This window comes from Chiroxiphia lanceolata, chromosome 1, assembly GCF_009829145.1.
Source record: "Chiroxiphia lanceolata isolate bChiLan1 chromosome 1, bChiLan1.pri, whole genome shotgun sequence".
NCBI classification, from domain to species: Eukaryota; Metazoa; Chordata; class Aves; order Passeriformes; family Pipridae; genus Chiroxiphia; species Chiroxiphia lanceolata.
This window is the reverse complement of record NC_045637.1, coordinates 34,759,641-34,782,239: the sequence shown is the minus strand read 5'-3', so window position 1 is coordinate 34,782,239 and position 22,599 is coordinate 34,759,641. Positions and strand designations below refer to the sequence as shown.

Genomic DNA, 22,599 nt, shown 5'->3' with positions numbered 1-22,599 from the left:
TTTAGGAAACAGTTGAGTAGAATTTTGCACAGAATATAGTTTGAGATTTAGCACCCATATTTTACGTGAGACTATGTCTGACTTTGGAATGTTCACATATGGAGAAAAATAAAACGAACTGCCAGCTTCACTAGCAGCTACTGTATCCTCCATACTTTTGATTGGACCATTTTTACATAGGTTCTTGAATATGGACTTATGGGCTAACCTCTAAAAATCTTGGCTTAAGTTCTTAAAAGGAATTCATCTCTCTTATACTACCCACTGTGAGGCCCAAAAACTACCAGTGGCTAAATTCTTTAAGAAAGAAAGAACAGCTGTGCCACACTAAATCATGGATATACTAGGCTTGGCACCCTCCAAAAGTGGAAAATAGTGGATGCTTGGGGTAAAGTGGAAGAATAGGACAAGCACAGAATGATACTTGTCCAGGATCCACTCCAAGCAACTCAGGGATTCCCTGCACCAGAAGTTATATATTTTAATTGCTGTGAGTATATTTTTTTTTCCATGGACTTGCCCAAACACTTGAACATATTTCATTTTTATCCCCACTGCATCCTGCAGCAAGTAGGTCCAAGATTTCACGGTGCTCTATATGAAGAAGCATATCTTTCTGTGTTTCTTTGAACCTGCTATTTTCTGTGATCTTTAGACCGAAACCTTGGTTGGGAATTCCTTCCTTACCTTTTTTTTTCCACTCAGGGTTTTAGAGGCTTTTTTATTATATCTCATTATTGATAAGATATCACCCAAACTCAACAGGAGCAGGAGTACATTTTAGGCTAGAATTTGACAGTAGACTTGTCTGTGGATTTATAGTTGTGTTCTAGAACCTCTTCTGTTCCTATATAAACTCTTAAAAAATAATTGATTCCAGAATAGACTTGTACTTATTCAAAGTAATAAACAATCAGGTTCTGTTAGTATTGGCAGAGGATATAGTTTGAGGTTGCTGCAGGAACCATGAAAAATCCCCTTTAATTATTTTTGAGAGCTGAAAATGCCAGAATTGAGAATTGCATGAGGTTCTTGAGCAGAAGTGCATGTATGTGAATGTGTAGGTATGTCCTTAGGGAGACAGGAAATTGCCAAGGCCATCTGTGCTGGAGGAAAGGTGGTGAGTTTAGGTCTAGGCAGCACTGAGTGAAGCTCAGTGCCCTGGCTTAAAGATGCTGTTGGCTACCATGGAAACCAACTGGAGCTACTATGTAAGGGACATGTTCTCTCTGGGAACAAAACAGGAGTGACTGTTTCTCAATATCACAATTATCTACAATTAATCTTGCATATTAGGATTGTCTTGAGTTATTTGCATAAAGCATTATTCACTTTGCTACAAGTTTTATGTGAATGGGGGCAGCCTGACCTTAGCAAGAGTTCACAGGTTTGATAGTCAACTTGAGAACCTGTTTTATGATGCATAATTTTAACAGCATTTTGGGTATGGCTCTTCCAGTTCAGCTTTCATTTCAACCTTTAAAACCTAAACTCTTTGCATCTGGCAGTCTGGATAGAGAAGAAGTGGTGGAAAAGTCTGCTATAAACTGTCACAGCAAACTAAATCTGGCTGTAGTCATACAAGTAGCGGTTAAATTATCCTGCAACATCAGCAGTAGCTTTTAAGCAGAAACATGATCATGCACAATGTTTGGGGGCTATTGCTAACATTGGTTATGGAGATGAACATTGTATTTCAAATCATTGCAGAGGCTTTGAAGATAAACGTGGGTGTGCATGTGTCTCTGTGTACAAAACACTCAATTAGAGGTCTTTTTAAACATGTCAGTTTTACACTATTGTGACTTGACAGGCATCAGCTGAGGCATCCCTGACTGACACAGGCATAAAAACTAACAGATCTGTGCCTGTACAGCACACAAATGCTCAGTAAGTTGCTTATGTATATTTATATACAAATATAATACAGCATGTTGTGTAAGCATACAAACAGCACAACATAAAATAATTGTATGGCACATAACTGGCATTCCTGTTGGTTAGAAGTATCTAGAGACTGAATCTTGTTGAGTTTGCATCTCATCAAATGGAGCAGCTGTGAGCTGAGTTGCATTTTAGCCAATGAGTCAGTACGCAGGATGATACAGCACAAATTTGGGGGCTTTTTGATATTCCACATTTCTGATCACTAATGATTTTTAATGCAGTTATTATACAACACTAGTAATGGAAGTACAGCTAAAGAGAATGCAAATGAGTTTAATAAAGTCTCCAGGGCTTTCTGAATATGTAAGTTTATCCAGCCTGTTTACAGACCACAGTCTGGTAGAACGAAACAAAATCAAACCAAACCCTTGCTCTGAAGACATAATTGGCAACGTTAAGAATCTTACAATACCCCAGGGACAGTAGTTGCGTCCCTACTTCACCGCATATTGTCAAAAATATTGTTCAGCTGTTTATTTATCTGGAATTAGCAGATTAGGGAGTAGTGTTTTAGTGGATACTCAACATCTGTGACAGCAGTTTCAGAGTAATAAACTGAAACAGACACTGTATCATTACTTTGGGGAAGAATCTCAGCAAATGCAAATGTGACTACAGTTTCTTCTTTTTCCTTTCTTCTCCAGGTCAGCTCTGATAACAGCTAACGGGGCACAGACCCCAGCTCTTGAATCTCACTTTTTATTAAATATACACTTTGCCACTAGTCCTTCAGAAACACCCTTGTGTAAGGTATTAAAGAACAAGTAAGCCAAATCAACATTTCAAGACTCTCATGTGGCTTTCATATAGCTGGGCAGAGTGTGTCTTTTCACAATTGCAAACCTTTCTTCAACTTGGATGTTAACACTTTCAGAGTAACTTTTAATGCCAAAACGATGTCCTTCCCTTTCAGTTCAAAGAAAACACAGCATCTATCATAATGTGAAATGTAGATTTAATGCAAGTGTCAAGTCAGGCACTTGGTAATGAGGTAAAAACCCTCGAGATTTTAAATCTTCTGCGCTATCTTATTACAGGGAGGGGAAAGGAAAGAACTGTTTCTTTGGTAGTTTTTCTGTGTCCCTTATCTACCCTTCCCGGACATCTTCTATAGTTAGTGGATTTTTCCTGGCAGTGTCCCTGAGAGAAAGAGGAAGGTGTGATAATGTTTGCTTTGTGGCCGAGGGAAACTGAGGTATAGACTAGACACAGCCCAGACCTGCTGCGGCACTGCCCGGAGCCCCCAGCCCGGACTGGGGTGGTGACGGGTCCCCAGGAGAAGGGCGGCGATCCTGCAACTGCGGCTGCATCCCGCAAGACAGCTCGAGGCGGCGCGAAGGTGGCGGAAGCGGGTGGGGAATGGGGGAAGCAACAGGCTGGTGGCACCGCTTCCCGCGGCAGGGGGCGGGAGGAAGGGGCGCGGGGACGCGGTGCGGGGCCGGAGCTGTCAGAGCAGCGCAGCGGGCGCGGAGCGGCTGCTGCAGCAGCCCCGGGGCGGGCGAGCAGCGAGTGCCGCTGAGCGAGCGAGCCGCTGGGCACGCCGGGGAGCCGAGGCGCTTGACCCGCGTTCCGGGAAGCGCGGGCTCGGGGGGAAGTACTCGCAGATTGTCTGTGTGCAGGAGCAGAAATATCTGCCCTTTGGATTTCCCCTTTTCTACCCTCCTCGCCCCTCGGTTTTACTCCAGTCTCTCTCCGCCGTTCTCCCAGGAAGGCTGGAGGCAGCCAAGGGGTAACCGCGGCACGGTAAGGAGTTGGGATTTCGGAATGCAAATGTCACATTGCCGTGCAAACGACTCCCGCAGTAGCACTTTATCAGGATTTCAAGTTGCATTTTTTTATCTCTTTTAGAAAAGCGTCTCTCGGAGGGCATTGCCCTCAATAGACGCGCCATAAAAACATTTTAGTGTTGCTCTCGTGCTGCTGTGCATCCCACTGCGAGGGGGTCCCAGTGGTCCTTTGGGAATACAAGGAGTTGTAAGAAGTTACACAACTGGCCACCAGACTAATCCACTCCCTCTACCTTCCCGCGAGTACCTCCCCCTTCTGCTCTTTTTTTCCATAGCAGCCCTTTTTCAAAATCTCAGGTTACTTTGCTAAAGAGTTCTCAGTCCTATAGTTTCTGCCCTTGTCTCTGCCTCCAGCTCCTTAAGAGCCACCCAACCCCAGCGATTGGATTGGGCAGCCCGTCTTGACACACCACTGTGCTGAGTGCTTGAGGACGTGTTTCAACAGATGGTTGGGGTTAGTGTGTGTCATCACACTCGAGTGGGGATTAGGGGAGAGAGGCAGCCTTGCTGGAGCTGTGTGGTCTTCCCCAAGTGTGAGCTGCAAGCAAAAGAAGAAACACCTAGCTTTGGGGGAGAAGAGGGAGCAATCGTTTCCAGCAGCTCAGAGGGAAAAGTAAAACCCCATACTTCGTTCAGGTAAAGTAAAAGGCACCTCATGCCGGTTTCTCTATTTTCTTTTTTTCCTTTTTCCTTCACGGTTTTCAGAGGAATGCTTGCACAGCACACTTGTCAAAGCCAGTTGCTGCTGCCTTATCAATGCTGCTATTGTACGACTGACAGATAACAGCGAGCAAAGCCTGACGCTTGGCTGTCTTCATAGAGCTAACACTCTCAACATCGCTAAGGTCACGCTTTCGGAGGTGTAGATTGGAAAATCTCCCCGGGAGCGGTGTATCCCAGCCCTGCGGGTGCCTCCTCTACCCGCCCCCCACCGCCCCGCAGGCACCGCTCTCCGCTCCGCACACACGCGTGTCCCCGCAGCGGCGCGGGCGACGCGGCAGCCGGGCACGGGTGGGTGCTGTGGCTGCGGGTCCAAACGCCTCCGTGTTCCAACAGATCCGTGGTCGGGCGGGAGAAGGAACCGCTGCAGAGTATTTCCTAGGCTTTGGGGAGGATGCTTCAGTAGTGTGCAGCCTGTCTGGGGCTCAGCTGTGAGGCAAACCAGACCGTTTTGAAAGTGCGTTTGAGATGTCTGTAAAGTTTGAAGACTCCTTTATAGAGACCTGGCTGGGCTTCTGATGATCGGCATCGAGATGGTTTGGCTTACACATGGGCGTAAACTTAGGAGAAAATCAGGAAAGTAGGGAAAGGCAGGGTGCAGTGTAATGCTGTTCTTGCAGCTGTAGCAGAGCAGATGGATGTAATTCATTTGCAGATCTGTATGTGAAAGTTTTACAAGTCATTGAAAACTAAGTAGCATCACTATAATGGATCATTAAAGTCTCACTATATTTATAGATTCTAAACTAGTGATCTGAAATGTTAATTAAAAGTAAGCAAAAATTTATGCTTAGGAAGGAAGAGGGGCAGAAATGTAATTAGAAATTAGTTATGGAAGTACTCTGCTATCATTTTCATTTAATTCCGCTATTAAGTTCATTGATGTCTAGAGCATGGGAAGCCCAGCAAATTAACTAAGAAGTCAGAAATGTTACCGCTAATTACAGTAGCTTATCAGAGAAGATGTTCTCATTGTTTTACTCTAAATCATCTAGATGGAGAAATTAGAGGATGGGTTATTTTCCTTTTATTTGCTTTTTTATTTTTTTCTTTAGTAAAAGATTTGCTGTATATATATATGCCCTATCTTCCTGCGCAGAGTAATGAAATTATTTGTTTCTTTTGCACTATAACAGATCTTCACACTAACTCTCACATACCTGTGGTGCTTATGAGTTATTGGCCTCCTACTTGTGAAAGAATCTAACACTGTCCTCACCACTTACAGGTGAGATATTCTATAAATAATGCTGTATATAATGTGTTCTGAAATAAGATCTGTTTAGTAGGCTGAGCAAGGGGATTTATAGCTGGTGCTTTGTGATTTTGGCATTCAACTGTGTAACAATGCCCATAAACCCATGTTTTGGGTTGCACATATATTTTTACCTCAAACAAACTTTTTTGTTAACTTTTTTTTTTTTTTTGAAGAGATTGTTTGGCCCCTTTACAGGTTGTTCTTAGCTTGTATTTCCAAACACACGCTTTAGTATGAATGTATCATCAGAAGTCATCCACAGCAATTTGAAACAGGGAATTAGCTAAATCCCTAAAATGACTGCACAACCAGACCAGGGTTTATGTGAATAAATCTGACCGTTTTGAGTTTTCTCTCACTCCACACTTTCTCATTGTAAAAAGTGATGGAAACTTTTACAAGCTTAAAATGAAAAACAAAACCGAAGGAAAACCTCATTATGACTCTATGTTAAAGTCTTGTATATTGGATTTCTCCTCTTTCTCCCAGTGTGTCCTGTGAGAAGCCCAATATGCCAGCTTCAGAACAGGGAGATTTAGTCTTCCAAAGCTGAGGCGCAGCACTGTGAGCTGCTCAGCCTGCTGCTGTCACTGCGTAACTGAAATGCATCCCTCTTTGTGGGTCAGATGATTTATAACAAACCATATTTTTTCAAGAAAGTGCGTAGCTAACTACACATGGCCAGCTTGTTATTGTTTTACTAGAAAGAAAAAAAAAAACTAGTTTCTCTAGCACTGCCAGAAAATCTTGCTGAGAAACTAGGAACAGCAAATCATGTTTTTCCTTCCTTTATAATGATGGGGCTGTTTAAAAGACAATGCCCACGGGGCAGTCCAGCTTCTTGTCAAAATGTAATCTACTGTTCCAGATGGTAAACATTCAAAGACATATTTATGGTGACTTCTGCATACCTTCCTTTGACATTGGCTTTTTTTTCCCTGAGAGCACTTGTGCTGGGTACACACATGAAGTTCCCATTAGCATCCTAGCAGCTGTAAAATTGTTCAGAACTCACAAAGATGTTCCTCACCATGAGATAAAAATAATCTGAGGAAAAGATCTGAGACAGTACAAGTTCCACGATGCTCAAGGTAAAAAATTCCAGAGGTACAAAAAGATCCATAAACTGCTGCATGAAAGCTGTAACACATTTTTGTTGCAGCTAATTCATCTTTACTTGATATGGAATGCTGAACATACCAGGCATGTCTGTACTATCAACTTGTTTGTGGTGTGAGGGAACCTGCACTGCACAAAAGCTGATGTGTTTCTTTTTCCCTCACCTAGTGAAGACTAGGTGGGATACTTATTGTCTACATAGAGTTTTCAAAGTGTCACCCATTTTTGTTTTCCTCTTACTGCTCTGAGCAGTGAGGTGGAGCACAAGAAAATGTTTTCCAGCCAGAATGTGTTCTGCCCTGAATTGTCTTAATTATGTGTCAGTTTATTGCTTGTCAGAGGCTTCCTCTTCTTAGCACTTTATAATCGAGGTGGGTGAGCTTGTTCCATCACAATATGCAACTTCAATTTCTGCTTCTTGGCATGTCTTCTTGGCCTTTCATTGATTTTTGTCTCTGTTTCAGAGGAAAAAAATTAATTATGATTGGTGTAATTTCACACAGAAAAAATCCTCCCTTGGTGAAGTTCCAAAGGGCATGTAAATACACCTTCAAAAACTAGGCTAAGTGAGAGGTTGTTAGGAAAAAAATTGCAGGTAGAAATCTAGAAATATCCTTGAGATGGCAAATAACAGTGTGAAAATTATTGTAACAGCTCTCATTTCAATCAGCAACTGATAAAAACAGTTTATGTAAAATGTTGTGGTGTTGGGGACAGTGTTCCTAAATGTGGAAACCATTATAAAATGCACACTCAGTGAATGTTAGACAGCTATGGAAAAAAATATATTGAAAGATTTGCGAATTCTTTTCTGGCTAGAACACTTCATTGCAGACTATTTTGACTGTTTGCAGGGGTTTTTTATCTAGCTTTGTTTAACTTACATCCTGCACTTGATGTTACATATTTATGACCAAACATTCATGCAGGATCAGGAGTTTGAGCGTTGTGTTATGTCAGGGCCCATTCTTACCCAGGCGAGGCTGGCGCTTGTCGCAGATGTCATGGGAGTCATGGGTTCCATGATTTCCTTAGCTTTAGAAAGAGCTTTGGGGGATTTGTGTTTGAGTGAGAAGGCAGACTGATGCGATAACAATTGAGAAAGCTCCTTTCTGAGAGCCTTGAGAGCTGCAGTGTTCGACAGAGAACAAGGGTCCCGTGACAACTCTGCGGTGACACAGAAAGAATCCAATTAGTGGCCACTCCTGCTGTTGATACTAGATCTCTCCTAAAACATTTCCACCATTACCACCCTCATTGTAATCCCATCCACGGCACTGATAATGGGATCAAGAGTGTCTTTTCAGAATGCCTGTTTAAATTTTAACTGCTGTCTTTGGAGATTTTGAGGATATTAAATTAGAAGGCACTGAATAGCCCGTTCCAAGAGAACTACGTGACACACGTGTCACCCAGTAGTTGTCTTTCTCATACTAGAATTTCCTAACACCTCCATCACAGGTAGAGCTGCTGTAAGTGGGCTACAGATGAAATAGGGGGACATAATGAATAATCCATTGAGTTGTGGCTGTCCCTGCACTGCAATTACTTGTAGACCTTGTCCCTGGGCAGTTACACATGTGGAAAGCAGCAGGAGAAGGGAGTTGGAGGTGATACAGTCCCCTTTGCTGTGCCCTAGTAGTGACAGCAAGTCAGCCTGCTTCTCCCTTTAACAAGTCTTAAATCATCACTCTGCCTTCCCAGCTGGATCAGCAATATAATATTCCCTCCCGCTCCCCTCAGGTTTTTTTCTTGTCTTTCACTATTCTTCCTCCAACACTAATTCACCATTTCCATATGATCAGAGTGCAGTAACTCTACTGTTGTTCTTACCAAGTAGGGCAAGTTCAACACTGTCATGTGCTTGGAGAGGATGCTGTAAAGTGGGAAGACTCAAGGCTCTAAACAATGTCGCCTCAAAATGCAGCACAGTGATATATGAATTGCCAAACCAGACACTTTTTAACTGTATTATTTTAGCATAATTCTGTTACGTCAGTAGACTGCTTTTGAGAACTTTGCAAGATCTTTGTTTAGCATTGCTTGTTCATGCTCAAAAGTTACTGTTAACTGGTGAGGGTAATTCCTTTTTCATTTTTGGTGTCTTAAGACTTGTACTTTCTGAGAAAACTAATGCTTGTTTCTTCTTATGGTTTATCCACACAGCAGAATTTGTATCAGTGATTTTCCCAGAACTTTAGTTGTCACTTTTAGAATCTGCTTAAAAGTTTGGTAAGCCTTTGTAACTGTGTGTGCTCTATTAATCCTGTAGCTCTGAGCCTTCCCAGTCTTAACCATTACTAGTGATTTGGTTACAGTGAAACACTTTTTGTAATAGTTGACCTTTACACCCAAGATTTTATCATGATTTTCTTGGGTTTTTTAATTTCTTTTATAGCAAAAATTAATTTACAATTAAATATAATACTACATTGTAAAATTTGTAGTTCCCTGCCAAGTTGATAATATTGCTGGAACTCTAAAAAAAATACTCCTTTTCACCAATTCATCACATGCTAGTGTGACTATACTACCATTATGAACTGGAAGATTTCTAGATATGGTACTGTGCTGTGGAAATCCAGACTGTTTGTAGATCAATGCTAGATTATCCATAGAATATTTCATGGAGTTTCTAAATGGAAGCAAAAGACTAGAAAGTCAATGATGTTATATTCTAAAAAAAACCCTCTCCTGGTGCTGTCTGAATGTAATTATGGCACTGCATGTTGCCTTTTCTCTATGATGTGATTCTAACCCATCTTAGCAAGGAGAGTTGCTGCTCCACAGCAGCTGTATTTTTGTGGTGCTTCACAGGAGGTGAACTCTGTTTGGAAAGCCTACAGAGAAGATGGGGAAGCTTTTGGCGCTGGAGTTCTGGAGAATAAATGTAACAGGGAGCTGAACATAGGGGATTGTTTTTCTCAAAAGTATCCATTAAAACAGAATAGTGGTCTGTTCCAGTATTGTAATTGCAATGTGCCAAGATGCTCGTTATTCTAACATGTGCACTGTTTTGTCTGTTTTCACTTAAAAACAGAAAAATCTGTTGTCAAGCACATAAATGTCTGCAAAACTGCCAACTCTCCTGACTTCTATTAGTAGTCTCAAGATATTTAGCCTCTTTTGTAAAGTTTGGAGTGTTAGAATCAAGATATAACGTGAGAAGTTCAGATCTCTACTTTCTGGTTTTTTAAACCTAATCCTCCTGGTTGCTGAGGTAGCTGGCTTGCATGCAGCTCCAGAAACATGAAGGGAACTAACAGAAATCCCAAATCTCCCTAGGTAAATGCATGCAGGCTGTGTGAGCATGGTGGGTTTGTGCATGTCATGCCTGGCAATTAAAAAAATACGTTTTTTTTTCCTGAGGTTTACCATAATCAGTTCCCCCTGAAATTTCTGATCGGTTGTCTGATAACTCCCATTTTGTTAAAGAGGTTTTATTGCAACAGAGGGTGAGGTTTCTTGCCTCTTCTCAGATGGTGGAATAGCTTGCTGCTCTGGAGAAACCCATCCTTGATCCTCCCATCCTCTGCCTCCAGCAGTGTGTTCCCATCCCCTCCCTCGTGCCAGGTTTGGCTCTTGGCTCACCTCCTGGCATGATGAATGAGCTCACCAGAGCAACGGGAAGCTGTGTTGGCTGCCTGCCTAGTGAGTTGGTTCATCTCAGCAAGTGGACAGAGGATCCACATGGTACGAAGGTACAAAGGAAAGTGCACGATGGTGGCTTGGGGTGAGGGGGAGAAACATGGCCAACACTTTAGGGGAGTGTGAGCTGTAAGATACTCAACCATGTGGTGACACCTCACCCTGCAAACTGGGACACTGTGTGTCTCTGCAGGAGAAGGCATGATGACTGTGCCAGTGTCACCAGGAGCAGAAGGCTAAATGTGCACTTTTAACAAAAGTCTATCCATTTTCATTTAGAGGATTGCTGTAGTGCCGCTCGGAATACGGAAAGTCTTGCCTACTGTTTCTGACTTTCTAAGTCAACAAATAGACTTTGGAGAGAAGCTAATAAACAGTGTGGGGAGAAAAGAGGAAAGAGACAGAAGTGCCTGCTGAGCTGCTGCCTTAAAAAGGTGAATAAGATTCTGAGGGTGGGATCCAGTCTGCATAGCCAAGACACTCGTGGTGCCCCTTGGGTCTTAAATACTTATACAGCAGCTACCTAAAGGCATGTTTTCTCCCTGATTAATAGAGTCCCCCTGAAGACCTCCAGGCATATCAGTTAGGCAAGGAGGATTTCCTCTTGGAAATCTTCGAAAGCACCTACCTCTTTCCATAGGTAGGGATGGAGCTTACGTACTTGCTTTGCCAGGGTTGCTAAGGTGCTTAAGCTGGAAGAACTTGATATCATCTTGGGTTTCATGGTTGGCCCACAGATTAGCAATGCCGTGGATAAGCACTGTCTGTATTTGAACAGCTGTGATGTAATTCCTATACAGCTCTTTATGGTGTATCCTGTCCTTTCCACAGAAGAATGCATGAAGTAGGCATTTCATTTGAACGGCAGGAGATATGATTCACCTGAAGAGACTAGGATGCCTAGATTAAGTGTAATTGTGGTATTGACTGTAGAAATGAAACACTGTACTCCTCTGAACTATCACTCCTTTTACTGCTGGGTCATGCTGACACAAAAAAAAAAAGGACAGCTAAGCCTTTTCTTTGTAAATTATGTAATTTACAGGGAACTGTTTTAAAAATTACCCAGTGTTGTTACTTAAAGGGTGTCTCAAAGGTCTGTGAGGCAGACAAAGCTTAGGGGGATCAGAGATGTTGTTCATGCCTGCAAGCAGTAAAGATGTAGTGAGGAATAATGGATGATCTTAGAGGAATACAATGTTGGACAAAGAATGGAAGAAAGACAGAAATATAAAATATTCAGGACCCATGTTTCTGAATTTACCTACGCTAAATCCAGAAATATGAAATATTCAGGACCCATGCTTCTGGATTTACCCATACTAAATCTTTTGAGCGTTATCTCCCACCAACTTGGCTGCCTAAGGACATGCCAGTCACGAATTAGAGAACAACAGAGTAATAATAAACTGAACATCCTGCAAATAATCATCACGGGATACCTTTTAACTGTCACTTTTTTCCAAGGACTTCAAAAATGCTAATGGTAATATATTTTAGAACAATATTTGGGGTTTGGTAACTTCTTGACAATGAGAAGTATACATTAAACCAACCTTTGTAACAACGTTTAGCAAAATTACCCATGGTGTCACTCCCCACTATATTATTTTACCTGTAACACCTGAATTGTTGAATGTGTCCTTAGTAAAGCACATGTGAATTTACCATGTCGTTACCCATTTTACATCTATAGCCAATTTGTGAACTGAGACTGTAACACTATCTGCTTGGCCACCGGGAGGTGGTAGGATTTAGGGATACCATTGTCATAGTTAGACCAATAAAAATGTCCTGAAATTAACACAAATTTATCTGTCAGGCATTCCAGTAGTTTCTTTTATCTCTATATCTGTAGAGGGTTGGCATTTCTCATCTCACTGTAAACTTTAGTCCATTAGTGGTATATAAGCTCATGGAGGAAGGCTTCCTGTGCTCTACTGCTCTGCCCTTCAAGTTCTAAGTGCGGAAGGCCGCTGTGCTTCTTTTTTGGTTTCCTTCTTCTTGGTATGGAGAATTCCTCTAAAGCACAGATCCTCTGAAGTGAGGAAGGGTAAAATGAAGAGACTTTGAGATATGCGTGGTCAGGGATCACCAGACTCCTCAAAAAAATGGCAGTTCAGCATAGGAAGGTGTGCAGCTATAGAGAAATATTGAAACAGGTACATCATTTTTTAGATCTTTTCCATCCTGGGCAGCTCACATCCAGTTTTCCCTTTCACTAAATTACTCTGCAAACATTTCCTCTCCACAAATTTTGCACTGTTTTGCACCTAATCAACTTGTGAAGGGTTTGAGATGCAATATAACCATTTCTCAAGAAATAGATCTGTTTTACAGTTACTTGTTTTGTTCTTGGGTACCATGGATACCTATAACATAAAGAGGATGTCTACCAAGTCCTCTGAATCCTTTAGACTGGATAGTATTTGCCACCATGGTCTGCAAAAGCCAGATAAAAGAAGGGCGTGGCTAACTAGAACCGTGCTGTCTTGGGCAAGTGACACTGTGCAGTTATATCTTGATATTGTCTGTTTTGAGGAACCCCGTCTACCCTGTATGTAAGCCTGGAGAATTCACTGCTCTTTCTGGTAGCTGTATAGCATTTGTGGTGTGAGAATATCATGTGGACTTTGTATATACCTCCTTTTGTGTGCTGTGTAAGAATCTTTGGTCTTTGTTAAGAAACCCATAGGGTTATTGGAGAGAATCATGTTCTTAGGAGCTTGAACATATCCCCGTGTTGAGTGAGTTCTGCAATCATACTCATACACCTATCAGACTGCCTTTGGGTGCTGGTTCAAAGTCACTTTGAATAAAGCTGTTTTCTACATACAGTGTACAGTTTAATGAGGTCATCGATATGGGCATCAGCGGCCTAACTTTGGAGAGTGATGCTACTGCTGTGACCTGTCTGCTTCACTGCTCTGCTGCAGATTACTCATGGAGTGCATGCATCCACTTCAGGAGATCCAGAGCAACATCCAATGCAGAGCAAATTTTAATTTGCCACAAGAATATTTGCCCTGCAGTCAGAGACAGTTCAGATAATGAGCAACAGTAATTCAGCCCTTCTGCATTTGCTGTAGTAACACAGCCCTGTACTGAAGCCTGAACTGTGAGACTAATGCTGCCATGACAGGGGAACACCTGTGTATTATATCTGGTAGCTATTTGAACTATTCACTGGGTTTTTTTAGTCTCCAACCACCAGTGGCTGCCAGAACTGCTCCGTTTCCTGGCCTACAATAGAAGAATATGTTGGGCTTTTCAGTTCAGAATCAATCTCAGTAATGCATGTATCTATGAGTCTGTGTGTTTTTGAAGTCATACTTTACTGTCAAACAGCTCATCTCTAAAAAAGGTGTTGCAGTTAGTTTGGATGAGAGCCTAACAGAGGGAGGGCAGAGCAGGTCTCCAAGAATGTCTCACCCCTCTCTTCCACACACCTTGCTGAGTCACATCTGGTATGAAATGAGGAGCCCGTGTTTCAGTCCTTATCTTCAAAGCTCTGTGTGGGCCACTCATTGAAGAAGCTTTTTGCCCCACTTCATCATGAATCACCAACATATATACTTAATAGGAACAATGTTACTGAACAATGAAGGATGAGAACTGAGATGGGCAAGAAAGTGCCATGCTGATACTATAGGGAGAAGCATCACAAATGAGTCTGAGAGACTAGGCAACTTCTAAAATAGACAGAGTACGAGTCTGGTTCATGGCTGACAGACATCCCAAAGTAACAGAGACCAGATATGGTGAGCAGAGCATGGAAAGAAAATACATTATTTTTCTTTCTCAGTAGCATTTCAGTGTGCTTATTGCACACATCTGTTGATCCATTCACATATCAGTCTGCTGAAAGGTATATTTATCTGTTCTTCCAGGAGAAATCCCGAGTGTGGTGTTGCACCTTCAAACATTTCTAGGGCATTTACCATGTATTATATTCTGTTGTCCAATACCATATACTGTAATGGACATGAGGAGGTCATAGTGTCAAAGCAGAGCTAATCTGTTTTCTAAGCAGTTTGGAAATTATATACCTGTAGATGTTAATTTCCATCTTACTTTTTTGTAGTGCTGGAAGAAAATTCTTTCTTCGTTAGAAGCCTCATGTAAAACAAAAATTTTCCACTTTGATAAAGCCACATATGCCCTGAGAACCATTCAGCTTAGAGTACATGTATGTGGAAGTACACAAATTGGATGATTACCTTGTGCACCACCAATTATATAGTCTGCAAAGACTAAAGCTTTTATTTCTCTTTTGCTCTTTCTTATGTGTCCTTCATATTTTACCCCCTTTTGTATACAGTACACAAACTGTTTTCCATTTACACTTTTATCTTTTGATAAAAAGATACTTTAAGATCTTGTGTTCAATGCTGTCAGGAAACTGCTTTAAATGAAAGTGTGGAGTGATGTGGAATAGTTTTAATGAAGGCTAGAAGGATGTGAACTTAATCTTTTTCATAGGAAATTTTTTTGTTCTGTTCCATCCTGTGCCCTGCTTAAACACATTGGTCTTTCTTGACCTTTTCCTTGGTGAAGGATGAGTGGGAAATATCTTGGCTGCAGCCTTTCCAGCTTAACCTGAAAGACTTTCCACAACTCATATGTACTGTCCCTGCTATGGACATTCATCTTTCCTGAATCAAAATTGTTGGATTTTCAGAGAGAAATTAATAGCTTGTGGCAATGATAATGAAGTGTCAAGCCTTCCTCTCTCATGTCTCCAGCTCTGTTTTTCTAGTCCTCTTGCTAGAGATTAACAAATCTCAGGAAAAAAATCTCAGTTTCGTTAATGGGTTCCTTCCAAGCGTCATCTTCATTGGCATTAAGAACAAATGTAAAGAATTGCTGTATTTGAAATTTATTGATATTGAGTGCATTCCTTGTGCAAAATCCTAGAAATATTGCCATGTTTTCTGTCTTTATCTGGCTATCTTTTGTACCTACTGTAACATACACAGAGGGAGACAGAATGCTCTTGGCTAGTGTGGGGTCTGTTCTCAGTCCTTGGTGTGCTCGCTGCAAGGTACTTTGGCAATTTCCCTGTAAAAAAGTTTCAGAGACAGCAGGAACTACATCCTCAGGACACTGCTGCTTTCAGTGGAAAGGCTGTCATGTTCTTCAGTTACTACACTCTTGAGAGAGGTAGGTCTGAATGCATCTCTTGCTCTCAGTCCCAGTAGTAACCACTGTAGAATTTTGCGGTTTGTTATGTCTCCGTTTGTTATGGCACATCAAATTGTGCCATGGTGCTTTGTTATAAGACACACAACAATCTGCAGTGGCAGTGTGAGAACTGACTGTAGTGCAGGGAAAGTCCAGCTCATCTCCAGGAGGATCAACCTCAGGTTCTCACTGCAGGGCAAATGCTCCATCCCTAAAATATCTTGATCGTCCTCCACTGAACTTTTTCCAGTTTACCATTGCTGGTTTTATACTGCAGGTCCCAAAATTGAGCACAGTACTGTAGGTGCCATCTAATGAGCTCTGAGCAAAGGAACTTAGCATCTGTTCTTGCGGAATTCCGTTAGGTTCCTGATGGCTCATTGCTCCACCCCATCTAGGTCCTTCTGCCTAGCAGTTCCATCTTGAGGAGATTCACTGCTACCTCAGATGTGTACCATTCTCAAACTTAATGACAGTTGCTTAATCTTGCTTAAACCACTTGCTCTCATGTTGTTGTTTTCATTATTTTACTTTAAATTAAATTTTATTCTTGATTTTCATCCCGAGTTCTCAGTGTCTTTGAATAAACTGGATATTAATAAAAAGCAGTATATTAAAGCAATCCCCTATTCCAGCTTGTAGTTTGTTCATGATGTATGCAGTTGTTCTCAACTCACCTTTAAATAGCTCTTCCAGTCACAGGGAACTGCAGATATTTCTCCAAAATACATTTTCATATTATAGTCCTCTTCCTCTTTTTGGCCAGCTGTGTCACGTTGGACATCCTTAAGAAGACCTCCTTCAAACAGTGCCTTTCAAATTCAGTGGTTTGCTGTGCAGTCCAACTAAACAGTGTTGAAGATAGTATTTAAAATATATAAGCTAAAACTATGCAAAAATTTTTTTTTTAAGTTTAGGTTTTCTTTTCAGTTACAGATTTTTATTGTCTTTTGCAGAAGTTTGGGAGAACTTTAAATAGACTTTGTGAGTCCTGAAATAGATGAATTTCAAACAACTGCACCCTGCAGTCTGGAGCCCTTATCTTCAGTGATATTAGTGATATTATTTCCTCTGAGTATCTTGCTGCTCTGTAGCAATGCTACTTTTGGCATCCTCATTTTACTTGAAGTTCTTCCCACAAGTTGTCAATTCTCAGTAGTGATGGTTCTTAAATGTCTCTATAACTTTAGAACTGATCATTATCACAACCTAATTTTAGTCCAACACGCATATCCTATTGATGCATGTATTGTCCTTATGAAGTTATTTTAAAATTCTGTTTGTTGCCACATAAAGGGTTAACCAACAAAGCTGAAATGTATGAGCTTGAAATATACAAAGTCCAAAACCAGAGATAAGGATATATAAAATGGAAAAGCTGGAAGAACTTATTTATTAATATAATAGTATATGCATCTTCAAAATCATACATCATGGCCTTGAGTTTTACTGGTGAATTGATACTGTGCTATCCTATATGCCATGATATTAAGGGAAGAATACTAATACCAATTTTCTGGCTTTAAACTTCAGGAAAAGTTAGCAATGTGCAATAAAAAAGCTGAATGAAAGAAAGGAGACTTGAGCTTTTAAGATCAAAAATAGCTTTTACAGCTAATAGCTTTCACAGTTCTCCCTTCTTATTGCTGGAGCAACTCAAAAGATACACAGCTGTTAAAAAAGCCTCCTCCTTGGAAGAGGAGACTTAATGTTGCTGAAGCTTGAATATAATCTAATTTAGATTTTGTGAGTAGGACATGGAAGAAAATGGTCTTAGTAAGAACTATTTCCACCATCATGTTTTAATAATGGAAGTGAATGTTTTTTCTCTCTGTGTTTGAGGGGAGGGGGGAGGCAGAACAACAGAAATATCTCTATCCTTACTACCTGTGAGCCTAGCATTAGAATATTTAGTGTACCTTTCACTCTTTTGGACATATTTAACTTCAGGAATTTTCCATTTTTAAGTTCATTGTAAGAGCAACAAAATATACAAATTACACGAATATGAGAGAGGCAGTGCAAACTGTAGCTCCCAGCCAATCCACAAGTTCTTTTGCATCCATCTTTAGTTCACCTCTGCCAATATAACAATATAAGATTTCAACAAAAGAGTATGTTTTTCCTGAGAAACAAAATTTCCTAGCACTCTGTATTATGTAATGTTCTGAGAACGCAAAATGTCTGGTTAGACTGATAAGTCACCTCTTTGACTTATAAAAATAAATTCACATGGATTACTAAAGCAGTTTTGCTTAAGGATAATGGTGTAATAGATACAAATTAATCCCATAATTCCTTAAACCTCAGTAAATATATTGCAAATGTTTAGTGTCTATTGTGGCAACATAAAGCAGAACTCTTAATTAGCCTAAACAAAACAAATCATAGGAGAGTTTTAAAATCTGTTTCGAATTTCAGAAAAAAACCCTCATAGATTTGGCTTTTTTTTTTTTTTTTTCACATCTTGAATCAGACGCGAACAAATGTGTTTGTATGTGTGTGTTTTCCCCAGAGCACTGAGAAGAATGTCGTGTGAGAATTATCTTTTCCATTCACAGTCATGCTGCTATTTGGTCACATTTCAATCCAATGAAAGAAAAAAAGAAGGTAGGGGGAATTGAAAGCACAGCGCAACTGCTTAAATTATTTCAAACTTCAATGGTGCTGCAACCCTTAACAGAAGGCAGAGCTCAGTTGTGTCTATGGAACGGTTCCACATTTCTCAAAAAAAAAAAAAAAAAGCTAACAAAAATTTTAAGGACATTAACAAGCTAACACAAAAGAAATATTACATATAATTATTTTTCTTTCTGTCTTTTTGTGGTGAACTTGTGCTTTCTCCAAATCAGAGAGGCAAGTTTCCAGCAAGTAGGCTTCCTTCCCTCCTTCTTTGCCTTCATGTTTCACTTTCCTAAATTGTTCCTTAAATATTTAAATTAAGGCCATCTTGCTTTTTGACTCATTGATTTTAGTGACCTTGTTCTTTGTGTTCAGGAGGCGATAAGGAGTGGTCATGTTTCAAGTCACACTGACTTTGTTATTTCAAGTGCTGAAATATAGGAAAAGTCTGTTTTATTAAATCCTGAGTTACTTTTCTGTCTGAAACAACCTTGTCAGTAGTTTGTGTATCTTACTAAACAAAAGGCTGAAAAATCTACCAGAACAGTAAGGCACAGGAAGATGCTGATATTTTATCAACTAAGAAAGCACACAAAATACATGAAGGGGGAGGTGGAGCAGAACATTTTTTAGATGTGATTTGATGAGGGTGCACTTGATCCCACTGTCCGTGTCACAAACAAAGATGTTAAATGTGCTGATCCAGTACCAATCCCTGAGAAACACCACTTTGCTCTCCATTTGGACATAGAACCATTGACCCCAACCCTTCGATTGTAACTATCCAGCCAGTTACTTATCCAGCAAGTTGTCCATCGATCAAATCCACGTTTCTCCAGTTTAGAGGCAAGGATGTCATGTGAGACATTATCAAATGCTTTGCACAAATCCAGGTAGATGATGTCAGTTGCTCTTCCCTCATCCACCAACGCTGTAAGCCTTCTGATTAAACTGAATTAGGAAAAATTGCAAGTTATATGTAAAGTGGCTTGCTGTATCAGAGCTGAATGGAATATTTTCTGTTGTTTTAGGTTGCTTAATGTATTTCTATTACCTACTACGTTGGCTTTATTGTATTTTTACTTCAATTCTCTTAATGTTCAAATTTTTACTTTGTTTTTCTATGTTTATGTTAGAAAGCACAATTTGTCCTTTATTCTTTTGAAGTTAAGAGCTGTGTCTAGTTTTGGCACCAGCTAGCTAGCTAAGCACTGGGAAGCAGACTTGAATCCTCTAGCCAGTGTTTTTTCACAAGGTAGCAAAACAGATTCTCGTGTCAGGCTAACACATTTTTCTGAATGAACAATCAACTACTACAGTAATTTTTAGTTATATCCACCAAAATCATGATGAAAAATTAAGTTAGCAGAGTCTGTTGTCACAGGAAAAAAATATGTATATAGCTCAATTTTATCTAATTTGAGGGGTTTACTCATGACTGTTAAAAGCAGTATTTACTCTTCAAAAAGGTGACAACAAGAAGTTTTCTTCTGCACCTTCTCACCCAGAAATGGGGGTCAGGGGTCATTTTAGGACTGATGCTAAATTGCCCCTTGCATATCCAGTATATTGATAGCAAGTAATCTTTAGCAGTAAGTGATCGAAGCCCTTTATAAATTAGTCTACTGAGATAATCCTATTAAGTTATGAATATCTAGAAGCATATGAGATCAGTTATAACTGTCACTGTTTTGCATATAGAAATAGATGTTGTAATGATCTCCATAGGCTGATCAATTATTTTTTTAAACAACTGATGTTTCCATTGCTTTGGCAATACTGCTGCATGAGTAATGAAACCCATAATGTTCATAAGTTGCTGGCATTTGGTGCCTTTTTACTACTCTGTCTTCTGAATCTATTATGAGCAAGGCTATATGGCATCATCACTGCAGTACCGGTAGTGGGAGAGCTCTGTGTGCGCTGGAGTCCCCTATGTGTCAGTAATGGAGCTCGAGTTCTGAGAAATACTAGGACCTATCCTTATCCAGAAATACTTTTTGCAGTGCCTACTGAAGGCAGTGGGAAAGATGAAGCCAGAGGAGAGTTGAATGCTTGCATAAATTGTAGTTGCGCAGACTGCTCTGCAATCATTCTTATAGATGGTCCAGGAAAAAAGTATTGGATAACTAGAATTGGATTCTCCTGTCCATTTATTGGAAACTGTGAAGTCAGCCACCAAAATGGTTTCTGGGTCATTCTGTTTTCAGTGAATTACAGCTGCAATCATCTTGCACTTCTGACTTGTGTATAGAATATTTAAACCTTGGAAATGCAAAAGTACTTTATGCACACAGAAATCACTAAGTTCACCACTGGAATAAAGTTGTTTCTGACTGAAATTGGAAGCTGGTGCGTAAGGACAGTCTTTATACATCATTTGTCTGAGGAAGTAATGAACAGTCTCTGGCTGAGTCTGTAGAAAAATGTGGGTCTAGCATTTTCCTGTTTTCTGAAAGACCTCCCTTCTGGCATGAAACTGAATACATAAATTTAGGTCTGTCTGAGATGAAGTGAATCACACATAACACTCCCTGCAGTCCCTCCATCTTCCTTTGGAGGTTTTGTGACAGTGTTTCTTTTGTGAGATAAGATCATTGAATCCCCAGGACATGGTAACACCCACATATTACCACTTCTGGAATGATTTGGAAAATGTTTTATCACCAAGATATCACAAGTATGGAAAAAGTCCTGCACATAGTAAACTCTCCTATTGGTTGTCTGTGTTATACAGGGAAGATTTTTCTCAGTGTCACACACAGACCTACACTCTCTCAAATTCCCAAACAATATACCATCCAGTAGTATCTAAACTCCTGCTGTTCAAAGGCAGAAACAATAAATACTAATCTTGCATTACAGTATGCTGTAAGCCTTTCTCATCCTGGGATGCTGTTAAGTCTCCATCTTAATATGGATCCATCTCCAACAGGTTGGAAATATGCTGTGGCAAGGTTCCTGACTAAGGCTGTATTCAGAATTTTGGTAGTAAATGGTGTACAAAAACCTGAAGAAATAAAATGAAAGAAAAAAAATTAAAATTCTCCTGCAATATGTTTAAAGACAGCAGCATTTAAAGAAAGGAATGGGTCCTTTTTCCGTAGAATAAAATTATGGCATAACATGCTCTCTAAAGTTAAGTCATAATGAACTCTTTTGTGCACCTACTGGAAAGTATTATATTTCCGTATGCTCATGAATGTGGAAAACAGGGATCTGGAAACTTTGACAATGGTAGCTACCATCTCCATGTGTATTTTTCTGCTTTGTATGGGCTTGTTCAATGCCTACTAAGGTAAATGGAAAGACTCCTGTTGATTCCGGTGCTGCTAGACTCATTTTCTGTATATCATTCAAGGGCTTATTTCATCATCACTTTGCTTCATCACCTGATATTCTTACTCTTTTTTGTGTAGATAAGGAGTCAGTGTTTCACTCCAGCTGGTGTGATTAGGTGATTCTTGATTTTGTCTTATCCATGTACTTGAAATTGGCATCTTCAGTGCAGTAGAGAGCAAGAAAGAAAAATAAAAAAGTCATGTATTTCTCACAGAGAAAGAGGGCGATATTTTTAAAAGCTTGCTGACCGTGAGCAGGAATGATGTGAGGGTTGTTTTTTAAGCATCTTCCCTCTGTTTAATTTGCTGTTTTAATCATTGTTTTCTTCATTAGCTTAGTTTCAGTTTGATAAATTTTTTTCTTTATTTTCTTTGCTGTTACTTACTTGGCCATTAGAAAACCCTTTCCTTTCAAAAGTTCTTTGCCCAAATTGTTTCCCATAACAACAACAATAATGGGGGAAAATACTCCTTTAAATAGCAATTCAGTTCATCCTTTGGTACTCATATGCAGTCACTCCTTCAGTGGGATTTGCACTCACATAACTGAAGCTAAAAATCTGGTCTTGTGCATCACGGCCTTCCCCCATGTAACTACGTGTAACTACAACAAGGAACTGTAATAAAACAGAGTAAGACTTCATTTATGTTTCAAAACTGAGGGAATAGTGTGGTTAATCATCTCTTAGTGTTTGCATACCTATCCTTCACATCCTCTTGTACTGTGGCTGATGGCTAATCTTTCGTTACATCATGTGCTTGAGACTTGGTCTAGCTAATAGACTAAGTGGAAAAAATGTGTCAGTTATGACTTCTTGGCCTTTCATTATATCACAGACTTTGCTGTGCGAAAAAATTGTTCTAACACTACTGTTCGTTCAACCAACTCCTGTGGGAAGGGACCTGGTGCACTCACCCATCCCTGGTGCTGGTCACCCAAGAGTTATTGCACTCAGAAGGTCAGCAGAGCGTT

The 22,599-nt window shown here is 40.3% G+C and overlaps 1 protein-coding gene across 5 annotated transcripts in view; it reads left to right on the top strand.

The window, feature by feature from the left end:
- Positions 1-4,124: 4,124 nt before the first annotated feature.
- SULF1 (sulfatase 1) overlaps positions 4,125-22,599 on the top strand; it is a 120,442-nt gene continuing 101,967 nt past the window's right edge. For 2 of the 5 annotated variants that reach the window (XM_032709022.1, XM_032708848.1), the window contains exons 1-2: positions 4,125-4,370; positions 5,591-5,682. The gene's annotated coding sequence lies outside the window, so the exon portion shown is untranslated. The remainder of the gene's footprint in view (positions 4,371-5,590; positions 5,683-22,599) is intronic. The other 3 variants (XM_032709185.1, XM_032708936.1, XM_032709352.1) reach the window with 2 other exon arrangements.